The sequence below is a fragment of the Triticum dicoccoides genome, chromosome 5A, assembly GCF_002162155.2.
Source record: "Triticum dicoccoides isolate Atlit2015 ecotype Zavitan chromosome 5A, WEW_v2.0, whole genome shotgun sequence".
NCBI classification, from domain to species: Eukaryota; Viridiplantae; Streptophyta; class Magnoliopsida; order Poales; family Poaceae; genus Triticum; species Triticum dicoccoides.
In genome coordinates, this window is record NC_041388.1 from 694,368,053 (window position 1) to 694,381,501 (window position 13,449).

Below are 13,449 nucleotides of genomic sequence, written 5' to 3' on the forward strand. Positions count from 1 at the left end.
ATGAGAGCACATAGGATCTTACAATCAACCCCAGAGAAGATGGTTAGACGGAGTTTCTTCAACCGGGTTGGATGGCGATCCAAACATTTCCAATAAGGGTATGTGATGAAGTCATATTATCTTGTTAGTGCCTGGTTGCACCGAGCTTTGTGCTTTTTTTTCCTTCGCAGGAAGTGCTCTTTTTCTTTCACTTGTTACTTTTCAAATGATATGTATCTGATAGTAACATGACTGTGTGAGTGGTGACAGTGGTAGTTAGGTGGTCTCGGCAACTTGTTATGGCGGTGGTAGTGGTAGTTAGGTGGTCTCGGAATCTCGATCTAAGTTTTAATATATTTGAAACGCTTTGTAGTTACAATAAACTTTGATGATGGATCTGCATCTTTTTTGGGGAAAAAATGAGAGGCATGTGGTATCTCAAAAACAAAAAACGAAAAACAAAAATGTACTACTACCTTACAAACTGGGCGACATGTCCTGGATGAACCGATTGAACACGCCCATAGCAAAGTCAACCTCCTTCTGCGAATCCCAAACATTTTAAACAATGGTTATGCTTATGCAGAAGAGATCAATTAAGGATCAGCAGTATATATATTACCTTGGGACGGTTCCAGTTCCGATGGGAGAAGGCGAAGATAGTGAGCACGCGGATTCCCCAGTCGCATGAGAGCCGCACCGTCTCCTCCAGCGCGGGCTGCAAAGCGGCGTGCCCGGCCGACGTCGGCATGCCCCGTGCGTGCGCCCAACGCGAGTTCCCGTCAATGGCCACCGCCACATGGCATGGCAGAGACTCGGCCCGCAGCCCTACTGGGAGGATCCCCTCGGCCGGCGATCCGGTACTGGCCCGGACGCGCAGGCATGTTGGTACTGCAGTGCGCCTCGTTTGGTGAGAGCAGCTCGAGGCCCCTCACTGCTGGAAGGGTGAAGCAGCCGGAAAAGTGTTGCACGTTTGAAGAGGGGCTGCTTGGCGTGGCGGCAAGACAATGCATGACTTCTTAGCGCTCCGTGGTCTCAGAGAGCTATCTCAAAAGTATGACTAGTACCATCATTATACAAGCCGACAGACTGATCCTGCGCGCTTAACACGATAAATGAGATGCTGGGTTTCACCCCCGTTTTTTTCTTTTTGCGAGTGGCTCCACCCACGTTTTTCCTTTTGCCAGTGGCTCCACCCACGTTGGAAGGTGAAGATTGAGATCGAGAGAGAGAGAGAATCAATAATGAACAGTAATCTCAAAACAGGGGTTCTCTATTAATAACAATGATGATACATATACTGGTACAAAGGGACGCCAGTGAAGAGGCGTCTTTACAGGGGAGACGCTAGTGAAGGGTGACGTATGTTGCAATAGAGAGAAACAGGGATGCATCTCTCCAGGTGAGATAACCGCATCACGGTTACTATTGGATTTATATAATTATTAAACATGTGCTTAATTAATTGCTAACGCTCCCTTGATTCACACACTTGTCCATGCAGAATCATAATCTTGATTAGAGACTCCTCCAAAAACACTATGGGAAAAATATGAGGAGTGTATTGTTTGATATGTTGCCAAAACTCCTTCAAGCCAAGTGGAAAAAATAAGGAGAAAATGGTGCAACATGTAATGGTTGTTGCCCCTTTCAACTCAATATGAGAAACCCATAGAATTTAAAGGACAATACATATGTTGTATATACTTTCCTGAAAACCCTAGTGGGGAAAATAGAAAGTATGACATATGATTTTGTGTTGATATTACCTTGTTAAAAACCTGGATGAGAACCTGTAAAAATAAACTCATAAAGGAAGAAAGACTATAATATGATGCGTTGAACATGAGTAATTCAGGAACATGTTTCTGAATTAGTGAAGACTTCATGAACAAATCAGCAAGGTTGTCCCATGATTTGACTTGCAAGATGTGCAATATAGTGACATTTCTTATTATGTAACATGTTTGTATCCGGGCAACACAAGCAACATTAATTTTGAGAGAATGGTTGGTGGATGTAACCACTAAGAACTGTTTCGAAGACTTCCATGGGATGACTACCACACCTAGTAGGAACACAAAACTTGTCTACGCTCTGAAATAGTGAGGGTTTGATCGACTTATTTAATGATATTGGTGTCCAGATTTATCTGAAACTGGAAAATTAGGACAAGATGTATGATGCCTTGGAAATATCAAAAGATATTCCTGAGCACCAACCAATTATGTGTGGTGGGTCCAATGACACTATGATATGGAACTTTGTGTCCCAATTTCGCATTTTCATCAACTCACGGTTTTAATGGATCTTTCTCTACATCTAGAGATTGAACAACCGTGGTAATTACAGATGAATAAGACTTGTCCATAATGAATACAACTATACATTTTGGATATAGACAAATAGTGTATCATAATGTATGAGCAAAGGTTCTCAAGGTTTTACACAAATCCTTCATCTCAAATTTCGTCGTTTAGATGATCACGTGCTTCGTCAACACGGGAGTAATCCTTTGTGTGAAAAACACACATGGATAATCATCATTGTAGGAGTGATCCTTGTGTATAAGAAACTAACTATGTCGGTTGTACCAAATGTACCGATAACAATAAGCCGTATGGTGACTTACTGATTTTTACACAATACATGTTGTGTTTTGCATTTTGATTAAGAATTAAGATTCCATCAAGAGTACTTATGTCTGAATCTAGTGATCCACATGGATATGTAATCACTGCATAGATATATGATTTTGTACTGTCAATGATATAAGGTATCAAAAAGAGATTCCACCTCTGGAGAATAGTTTGGTATCTACGTGAACCATTGTGCTATAAGACTTGCTCAATGTTTCACCACCTCGTTGTTCTCATCATGTTTCCAGAATTAAACTGGTGTAGGTATATACTGCTTTGTGAATACCTTCCCATTATTGAGTGAGTCAGATTATTTCTAACAAGATTGCATTTTCTATTTGTGTTGAGTCTGAGTGTTGTTCACACTTTGCATGCCCATGTTCTTTGGATCTAAATCACTCGAAAGATTGCTTGCAATCTAGTTGAGAAATGTATGTCGACAATTGTAAATTTTCGGTTATATGTCTCCCGAATCTATATATTTATATATAGTTGATGGCAATATCATTATCCATGGTGACTATTTGCGATTTCCTAATGCGGTTGAGTCGGGTATTCCGATGTGCCGGTCATTGTGCGGACTATTACCTGGGTTGATGGAGGATGCCCATCTGGGTGTATACTACCCATTAGAGGTCTTGCAACGTGAAGTTGATGATATAGTTTACACTCATTCCACCATTGTTCAAATCGGACAATCCCTATATTCCAAGAAATCACTTTGATCTTTTCACTAATGACTAACAAATGCAGAAGATTACAAATCCCTTTGTTTAGTTTGTTTCTACGGGAAAAGGATCAACAAAGGAAAGGAAATGAAGTTATACATTGAAATATGAAGTCGAATAAAGATAGTTGACCATGCTTTTATTGTTTCCGTCCTGAAGTGTGCGCTTGTTTTGGGTTTATGATGCCATTGGCCGGGGCCATTATTTTTTTAGCCCGCTGGGTAAAAGCATATACTAGTGCTACACAAATTAGTGTCGTGCATTAGTGGTAGATCTGGCAAGGTGTGACATTCGTATTTCCTTCCTTTTTGTGTGGAATTGTACATTTTTTGTAGTGGGTCCTACCTTGTTTGGGTCTATTCGGGGTGACGCTGGTCCATACAACGGGGCCAATGAGCTGCGAGGTCGCATTAAATGCATCAATCAACTATCGCACGACATGTCCTGACAAGTGGAAACCCACATAGATTCGAACAATCCTGCTAAATAGGACCCATGCATGCCAGTCAAACGTGAGTGATCACTACAATAAATTGCACGACCCTCTATGGCTCTGGGATTCGGTTGGAACCAAGCCCAACAGCAAAAACAACCTGCCTAGGCCGCTATGTTATGCCCAGCGGAAGCCTTCTTTCCCCTTTGGTGATCCCCTCTTTGTAGCCGAGCGCACATAACCGCTCGCTCGACCGAACCCTCGAATGTGTATCAGGAAATGACCATGACCGGAGTCAAACACACGACACAAACTAACAAAAAGGACCATCGGTATGTGTTGATGTGGCTCCTATGGTTTGATGGGATGGATAATGATCTCCATGGCTCTCTGCGCCACATCTTGCACCAGCCACACAACCCACTCTGCCCCGTTGCTCTATACCCGGTGAAATCCTTCTCTTTGTTTTGGCATTCCCCTCTCTGTAGCCGGAATTAGATCTCAAGCTCACAAAGTATGATAATGATCTCGTCATGTGGCCTTGCGCTTCAAGCTGATCGACTTATGAAATGAGTTACCATTCAAAGCTTTGAGGTGTCTTGCACTGGTGGGTGATGTAATTTCTTGAAGAAATGTTTTGGAGTGATATTGTGTTCTTTGAAGGGTTCTCTAACATGAGTTTTCCAAGCCGGGCAAGAAGCCGAGAATACGTCAAGTAGCCATATCCCGCAAATCATTACCCGTGACATCCCGTGTTCGCTCACTGAGCACGGAGCAAGTGGTTACCCATCCCATCCCACTCCGACCCATCGAGCACATTGTATAAAGAAGCCAAAGCAAGCATTACCCATCCAATCCCACACCAACCGAATGACACTGATTGGACCACACCACCTCCGCCTTGGCAAATGCTCCGAGCCATCGTAATCGGCAGTGCGACCAACAAGAGCCAAGTAAGCCCGCCAAACATGCTAGCCGTCCATGTGCAGCTACGTCAGGATACTGGGCAGGTAATGCCCTTCCATAGGCAGCCTCTAGGGCCGACACCCACATGTATCTTCCCTCACAGGGTGCTTGATATATTCTCCCACGAGGACTTGGCTTCCGAGGTACTTAGTCTCAAAGGAGCTTGGCAATCAAGGCGCCACTTGCCTTACACTCTACACTCAACGGGTGCAGGGCGCACCATCTGGACCAACTCGGTCCATGTCCCAATAGTTCAGGATTGGAATTTGCTCCTACGGTGACAAAGAGATAAAGTTTGGGACCACTTGGTATGGCAATGCCCCAAGTCAAATGGAATAGGCACGAGCGTGAGGACAAGAAGACCACACAGTAAAACCCAATCCAGGTCCAACGATGAAATGACCGAAAGGAGACGACCAAGACTAGCAACATGCCAGTCCATCACACACCGATCAACGACCAGGAAGACAATGGTTGAAACCCCCAACGAGGCATGTACTCTCACCCGTGCCGATGTCATCATGTGACAACCGAACACCCACCTGGCACGACGCGAGGAAGGACCCACCAAAATCAGCTACATCCCACGGCGATGGAAAGTCGAGCAGACATCCGAAAACACACTCCAGCGACAATGAGAGGCTGAATAGGAAAACCCCTCCTGATCTGAACAAGACCAATCGGGTGGGGTGATAGTAAGGATTCATAATGTACCAAAATCAAATCGTTGGGGCCATGAGGTGCATTCATTAAACACCCAATGAATTGGTCTAGATAAATCCTTAATAATCGAGGTAACCCCGCAAGACTGAAGGCCTTGGCTGGACAACAGACTCACGATGTAGGTTGTTGATCGGTCTTGACCTTATTTAGATGCATCTCACACAACTACACGTTCATAACGGTGTCTACCAGTACCATGTTGGAAATCAAGACAAGATCCTAATTGCAAGTATAAGGTTGTAAATAAAGTCTTCATGCCCTAGCCTATTTCATTCCATAAGGCTCTCTTTTAAAGTAAACTGTGATAATTCGGTTCGAGGAACTAAAACTTCTAATGACAACAATTGCTTGTTTGAATCCATGTCTAATATAAGTACTTCCTACAGGTTGATGCGAATGTCACCCTTGGGTAAAAAAGGTAGGGACTATCTACATCCAACCATTCGTTAGCACAAAAGCAGGGGGTTACCAATACTATTTGCTTTAGTGATTATATTCGTAAAACAAACTTGATAAAAATATTACACCTATTAATTGCCTTATCATTAATCACCCCAACCCAGTAGGTCATAAGGTGCACTTTCAAGAACTAAAGGTGCCAAAGGAAACTCGAAGGAAGAAGGGAGGAGGAAGGTGAAGGGATGGGAGGAGCAAGGCACGTGAGTGTCTTCTCTGTTCGGGTAATTAACAAGGCCCACCAAGGCGACCGCACCCAAGAAAAAGGTTGAACAAGAGCTTCCATTTTTGGCAATGGAGGCTTGTGCATTTTGGTAGTTTCCATAATAGAAGACTAGTAGATCGGTGCGTGCTACAGATGTTTGTTTTGTAGCACTATCGATAAGAGAATTCAAACAATCATATGATAGAGAAACAACAATATCACTAGAATCAACAATGAGAGCAGATAAGAAAATGTCATGGATGATCATAAATTGTCAGGCTCTGTCACCAAAGCATTTGTTCAATTTCAACACCTGATACAGGTACATTCCTGCAAAGTGCAGTGCTGATTACACTAGATTAAAGACAGAGCAGTCTATTATAGTGAGGATAGAGTAGATGTTATTATGGGTCATTGCAAGTAGGAAGCAAATCATCCATGCAAGGAGTGTAGATGAAAGACTTATGTAAGGCCAGATATTGAGGATTAGAACATCCATCTGGGTAAAGTGATCCCAAGTAGGGCAACTTAGAGGTACCGAGGTAGTAAGCAAACCCATATAAGCTACGGGTCACTAGAAAAGCAATCTCCTTGTTTGGATGGTACCCCATAAAGCGTATGCCATTATTAGATATAATATATTGTTCCATATCTTCATCTAATTCTTCAGCGTCTTCTTCCTCAGAATCATCAGGATGACTTTCACCACTAGAGTCCCACTCGTTGTCTTCTCCATCACCCAACTCGTTGTCTTCTCCATCACGCAACCCTTGCGCTCTAGTGTAGCATCGTTGAAAAGATGGAATAAGTCCAAAATGACACTTTAGCTCCCACTCATGCACTAGACATGGTTTAGATTCCTCTCGTAGTACCCATGCTTGAAGTTGGGATCCATAGATGGTTGTGCAGTATACTCCATGTTTTGATTTCCCAAGATGCATTTCAGGCTCACAAGCAGTAATATTAGGCATCACCACTACTTCCAGGGATCTGATGACTACAGAAGTCTTCTTCTCCAATGAAAACCTATTCATATGTGTTTTTCAAAAGCCTTTTAATGACTATACAAAAAGAACAATATTAATTTAGATGATTGTAGCTGATATTACCACCATATATGCATCTTATGACCACATGATTGGCAGATCATCTGCAACCTAGAGGGATTGCAATCCTCCCGTAAACTTATCACAATTTGTTTTTGCTAAAGATGGTGAAGTTAACGGCCAGAAACTAAATTTTATCTTCTGCTTATACTAATCAACGTTTGGACTTAAATTAGTTTTCGCAAAAGTGAGTTGTTCTGTTTTGTGGATTCTTACTGAGGATATTTGGACATGCAAGTTGAGATCTTTGACCATGACCTACTTAGGATTCCTACAGATAAGAGAATTTAAATGCTTCATGGAAACCTATAGAAAAATGACTATTTTCCATTAGAGGGAGACTTTGCCTAGAGAAATTGAAAGTCAAGTGGATGTATTTAGTAAATGTTTGTTTTGGCAAAAGGATTTGGAAAACTACCAAATGCATAGTGAATGAGGGACTATAGGTAAACCTAAAGATATGGGAGGATTAGGAGTTTTGAAACTGGATTTGATAAATATAAGCTTACTTGGAAAATGGTTGTGAAAATTAGAGTTGATCAAGGTGTTTGGCGAGATGTTCTCAAGAAAACCTATCTTGAGAATATTACTCTGACCCAATCCCCGTAAACCAAATAACAGACCAATCTCTGTTTTGCTCCAAGTTAATGGAAATTAAAGATCTCTCAAAAAAATCTTCTGAAATGGATAGTTCCTAATGGAAAAAATGAGTGGCTCTAGGAGGATAAGTTTAACAGGATAAACCCTTAAACAAAACTTTCTTTGAGCTTTTCACTATCACTTTCCCTCACAACATCATGCTAGATACAGTGATGAATATAGGCTTGAATGGCTTAAGTTTCATAAGAAATATTTGGAGGCATTACAAAGATCGGTGGGCACAAATGGAAAAGCTAATTAGTGATGTAAGTATTTTAGAGATATACAATTTTATTTGGATTCATGGATCCAATGGTGTTTACTTTGTCAAATCCTTCTATTTAGAACTACATTGTGATATTCCTCTGTCCCCAAAGAAATATTTATGGAACTAAAGCTTCTGTTCAAGATTAAAATCTCATGTTGGCTAGTGCTTCACATAACCATTTGGAGTGGAGATGTTTGGTTGCATAGAGGGTGGACTAAGTAGAAATGATTGTTTTGTGATGCTCAAGAGATAATTGATCACCTTTTCATTTCATGTTCGATGGCACATTCTGTAAGCGGGGTTTGTAGTGTGCCATGAACTTTCATATGTGATGAATGGATTGGGAAATTTCTTCTGTGGTAGGGTAAAATGTTCCCTGCCGATGTGGCGGAAGTCATCTAGGCTCGGAGTTAAGTTGTGAATAATGACAGTGATTTTCTAGATGATCCTACTGCTATTATATAACATATATGTTGTTGTATTCATTTGTGGTCAAATTTGCAAAAGGAAAATGTGAGATGTTCTCCCAGAAGAATCCAAAAAACTACAGGAGCTAGTTCATAGGCTAGGCACCAACTGCCTAGACATTGAAATGAAGAATGGTTTGATTCAAGCTACTGTTACTCTTGTTGAAGTAGGTGATCCTGATGGAGTCATGCTACTTCTCTGAGTCCTAGTGTGATTTTCCGTTCACATCATGGCATGTTTCATGTTGTTGAAGATGATAGAGTGCATAAGAAATCTTTTGTAATTTCTGCTAAGCATGTAGAGTATAGGAGCGTCTATTACTAAGTTGCCTGAAAAAGGTTCAGGTTTTAGTCAATTGTTGCATCATGACTTCATCTTCCTCGCTTTCCACCTAACGGCTTAGTTCACCCTCGTGGACCTACCCTCACTAGGTGACGAACCATTGTCCCCACCACCTGGAAACTTTGCTGCCTCACCATGCCCTTCCCAAGCTACCACCGCCTCAGACATCCCTCTAACACCTCCCCCAGTTTCTCTATCACCAGCACCCTCTACCCCCCGCACCATAGCCACACCAACCATCGCTTCGCCTCCACCAGCGATACCGCAACAAGCCATGTTGTCCCATTCTTCGGCTAATTCCCCGCACCATAGCCACACCAACCATCGCTTCGCCTCCACCAGTGACACCTCAACAAGCCATGTTGTCCCTATCTTCGGCTCATTCCCCGCACCATAGCCACACCAACCATCGCTTTGCCTCCACCAGTGACACCACAACAAGCCATGTTGTCCCTATCTTCGGCTCATTCCGGACCAACCTTAACTAGTAATGCCATGGCTAGCCAGGCCATCTTCATCGCCGACTCGGTGCCTACACAAAATCTACTACCGACTGCAAATTTCCAGGCGCCCGAAGAATATCAAACACGGTATATAACTCTTTGTGTGAGTTATAACATGATGGTGTTTAGGTCCTTCTCTCCCCTATGATGATATGATGATCAAGAGAGGAATTCTAATTTTCAATTCTTCCATACTATATATGCAGAACTGTATGGTATAAAATGGTATAAATTAATTGGTTGGTTCGTTAACAAATTGCAGAGGAGATGTACCTTATGATGAAACCAGTGGGGCAATGAAGATAGAATGCCCCTCGCCAGTACACGGCGTGGCGCTTTCGTTCATTGATTCGATCCGCCCACGTGGCCACTGTTGTTGCATCTCCTTCTCGGATAAATGTCATGTCATCCCACTGGCCACTTCTCGAGCAGTACACTTTCACCGTGTACAGAGACGGCGGCCATTCCATCCATTGATCATGCCTGTTGGGCTCGGGGAAGAAGAAAACGCTGTAGTGCAGCGACTCGGTGGGGTCGAACAGGAGGTAGTAGGCGCCGGGGCGATCTGAGGGCAAAGGGGGAAGCTCCGCCCACCGCCGCGTCGTGGGGTTGCACACGTACACCGCGTACTCGCCCTCGTACAGGAGGAGGCCATTGCGGTGGTCGAGGACGATCCCCCAACCCCGTGTCCACCTCCGGTGGGATCATGAAATCGAGCGCCGTGACGTCGAGGCCGATGCCCGTAGGGCCGGCCCCGCAGGGGAAGAAGTAGGGCCGGTCCTCGTAGGAGAAGTTGATGATGATGCCGCCGACGTGGTGCGGCACCCGGTGCTCCACCGCGAGCATCAGCCCGTTGGAGTCCACGGCGGCGCGCCAGCCCTTGCGGACGGCCCGGCACGTAGCGATGCCCCGCGGCGGGAGGCGGCGAAGGATCTCAGCGAGCAGTTCCATGGGGAGACGATCCATGGCGGACATGGTGGGCAGCGCGATTGCGGCGTCGTCCTCGGCTAGGGTTTGGGCGGCGGCGGCCGCCGCCGCAGCCTCCTGCGCGTCACTCATCTGTCAGGGTCAAGAATTGGTCAGGGTTTGCTTCCGCTTTCTGTTTGCAGGCTTTATAATAAAACAAAGACGCATCAGGCTTCGTTTCTGTTGCAGTCCACCTATAAGCCCAGTAGGCCCGACCCAACATATAGCTTTGCCCGGCGATTTTTTTTCTTCTAAAAGAAGCTTCGTTTAAAAGTTAAATTTACAGCACGTTTCCCAAATTATCAGTGTACTACTATTTTACTTTATTTGTATATAAAATGAAGAGTAAATTGTAAAATTCCTTATGTTCCTCGTCAAGGAAAAATAATTCCAACAAAAGGATGTGTGCGAGAGGCCTCACAACATTTCGATATAAGATATTGAAAGTCGTCCCCTACTCATCTCTAAGACCAACTTGGCCAAGGATGCATGCGTCAGCTTTCATGGCGAAAGAAAAATAAGGACCGACATATCATGTCATGCGGTTGTATTATTTTGTTACCAACATAAATTACAAGGAAATACACATTGAAATGTAGGTGTATGCACTAGCCAACAGCCAGTAGAGAAAATACATCACATATATTTTCAGATTTACAAGTGTGGTGGATAGAGTGCAACATTTTCTAATTATAATGGATTGACGTACGTTATGATGAGACCACTGCGACAAATCCTGATAAGTTGGGTCCAAAAACAGATATAGTATGTTTTTAACTATATAATATGTTTTTGGTCCCTCAAATTTCTCAAAAGTATAAACTTAGTCCCTTAATAATTTTTGGTAGACATTTCGTCCTTAATCTCAAAACCTAATACGTTTGGTCCAAAACTAGATATGTTTTAAACCATACAGTATGTTTTTGGTCCCTCAGGTTCCCCAAAAGTATAGTCCCTTAAGATTTTTTTTTATAGACATATGGTCCTTCAAGTCACAAAACCTGATAATTTGGTCCAAAACCAGATTTTGAGCACGTTGACCGAGTTTGACCATGTTGGCAGGTTTGGCCGATGAATAGTAAATTCAAAAAAAAAATCCCCCTCTCACAAGTCTGGAAGTGTTGTGGCGCCGTCCGTGAGGGGGGCACACCCCGGACACGCGTGCCGGGCGTTTGCAACCGCCACAGCACTTCAAGACTTGTGAGAGGCCGCCTACGCAAGATTTGGCGGCATGCTAGCCCCGGAGGCCGCCGGCCACAGCCGTAGACGCGCGAAGGGCAATCCGCGTAGAGGGAATTTTTCGGATACTTCTCCATCACCAAAAATTATGAAAAAATACCATCGTTCCTATAGCACATGTGCCCATATCGTGCAAAAAACTCATGATTTTATCGCACTCCGAATATTTAATAATATTCACGCTGCATCGTTACCGCAGAACGTCTACTACCGTGTCACCGCCGTCCGTGAGGGGGGCCACGCCCCGGAGACGCGTGCCTCCTCTTCGGACATGCCACCACACCACCCGCATGTATGAGGGCCCGGTGCGACGCTCCGGTGGCATGCTACCCCCCAGGGCCCCCGTCCCGCCTAACCTAGTAGCGTTTGACCACGGGATCTAGCCCTTTGACTTTGCACGGACGGGCTTTGACCAGCGGACCTCCCCACCCGGTTGTGTTAGGTCAGCCCATAGGAACACTTTGGAGCAACAACCAGGCCAGACCCATAGGAAGATCCCCTCTGTGTAGACCTGACGCGTCCGTTTTCCCCCTCCAGGTGCCGACGGCGGCGCCGTCCGTGAGGGGTGCACACCCCGGACACGCGTGCCGCCTCTTCAAACATGCCACAACACTACCCCGCATGTATGAGGGGCCGGTGCGACGTTCCGGTGGCATTGCTACCCCCAGGGCCCCCGTCCCGCCTAACCCTGGAGTGGTTGACCACGAGATCTAGCCCTTTAACTTTTCACGGACCGACTTTAAACAGCGGACCTCTCCACCCGGCTGTGTCAGGTCAGCCCAGAGGGACACCTGGGAGCAACATCCGGGGCCAAACCGACAACTACATCCCCTCCGTGTAGACCCGATGCGTCCGTTTCCCCCCTTCAAGTGCCGGCAGCGGCGCCGTACGTTAGGGGGACCACGCCCCGGAGACGCGTGCCGCCTCTTCGGACATGCCACAACACCACCCGGTTGTGGTAGGTCATCCCATAGAAACACTTCGGAGATGCGTCCCCTCCGTATAGACCCGATGCGGCTGTTTCCGCCCTCTAGATGCCGGCGGCGGCGCTGTCCATGAGGAGGGCACACCGCGGCGCTGCCCTCCAGATGTTTCGGCATAGCTATTTTTGATTTTAATAAAATATAATGTCCTATATTCAAAAGAACATGACGGCACATTATTAATGTGCTCGAAAAAAATACAAAGTATATATATATATATATATATTCATAATCTATGAAAAAATTACAAACTACACATATATTCATATAATACATAAAAAAGCATAAAAACATATGTAAAAAAGCATAAAAAACATATGTAAAAAAAGCATTAAAACATATGTAAAAAAAGCATGAAAACATATGTAAAAAAAGCATAAAAACATATGTAAAAAACACATGTAAAAGAAATAACTATGCCGACAGCATTGCCGTCGGCATACATACGGCAGGGTTTAGGCGGGCGCCGTGCCGCGGATCGATGACGTGGCACCTATGTCGACGGCTGCCGTCGGCATACCTGCGCCGCGAATCAGTGACGTGGCGTGCGGAGGTATGCCAACGGCCGCCCGTCCCGACCGTCGGCATAGCTTTGACGCCGTTAGCCGCTGGTCACGGGCGGGTTGCCGGGCCCACATGTATGCCGACGGCTGGCTTATGCTGACGGCAACTGTCGGCGTTTATTAAACTATATCGACGGCTGATCTGTGTCGACGGTTGCCGTCGGTGTAGGTAGGGGTAGCCCGACAGCAAGGATAAGCCGACGGTCAGGACTAAGCTGTCGGCATAGATCCAAGTAGGCCGAC

The 13,449-nt window shown here is 44.9% G+C and overlaps 1 pseudogene; it reads right to left on the minus strand.

The window, feature by feature from the left end:
• The window catches only part of LOC119300482, a 13,704-nt pseudogene extending 3,190 nt beyond the window's left edge, over positions 1-10,514 (minus strand).
• Positions 10,515-13,449: the final 2,935 nt, after the last annotated feature.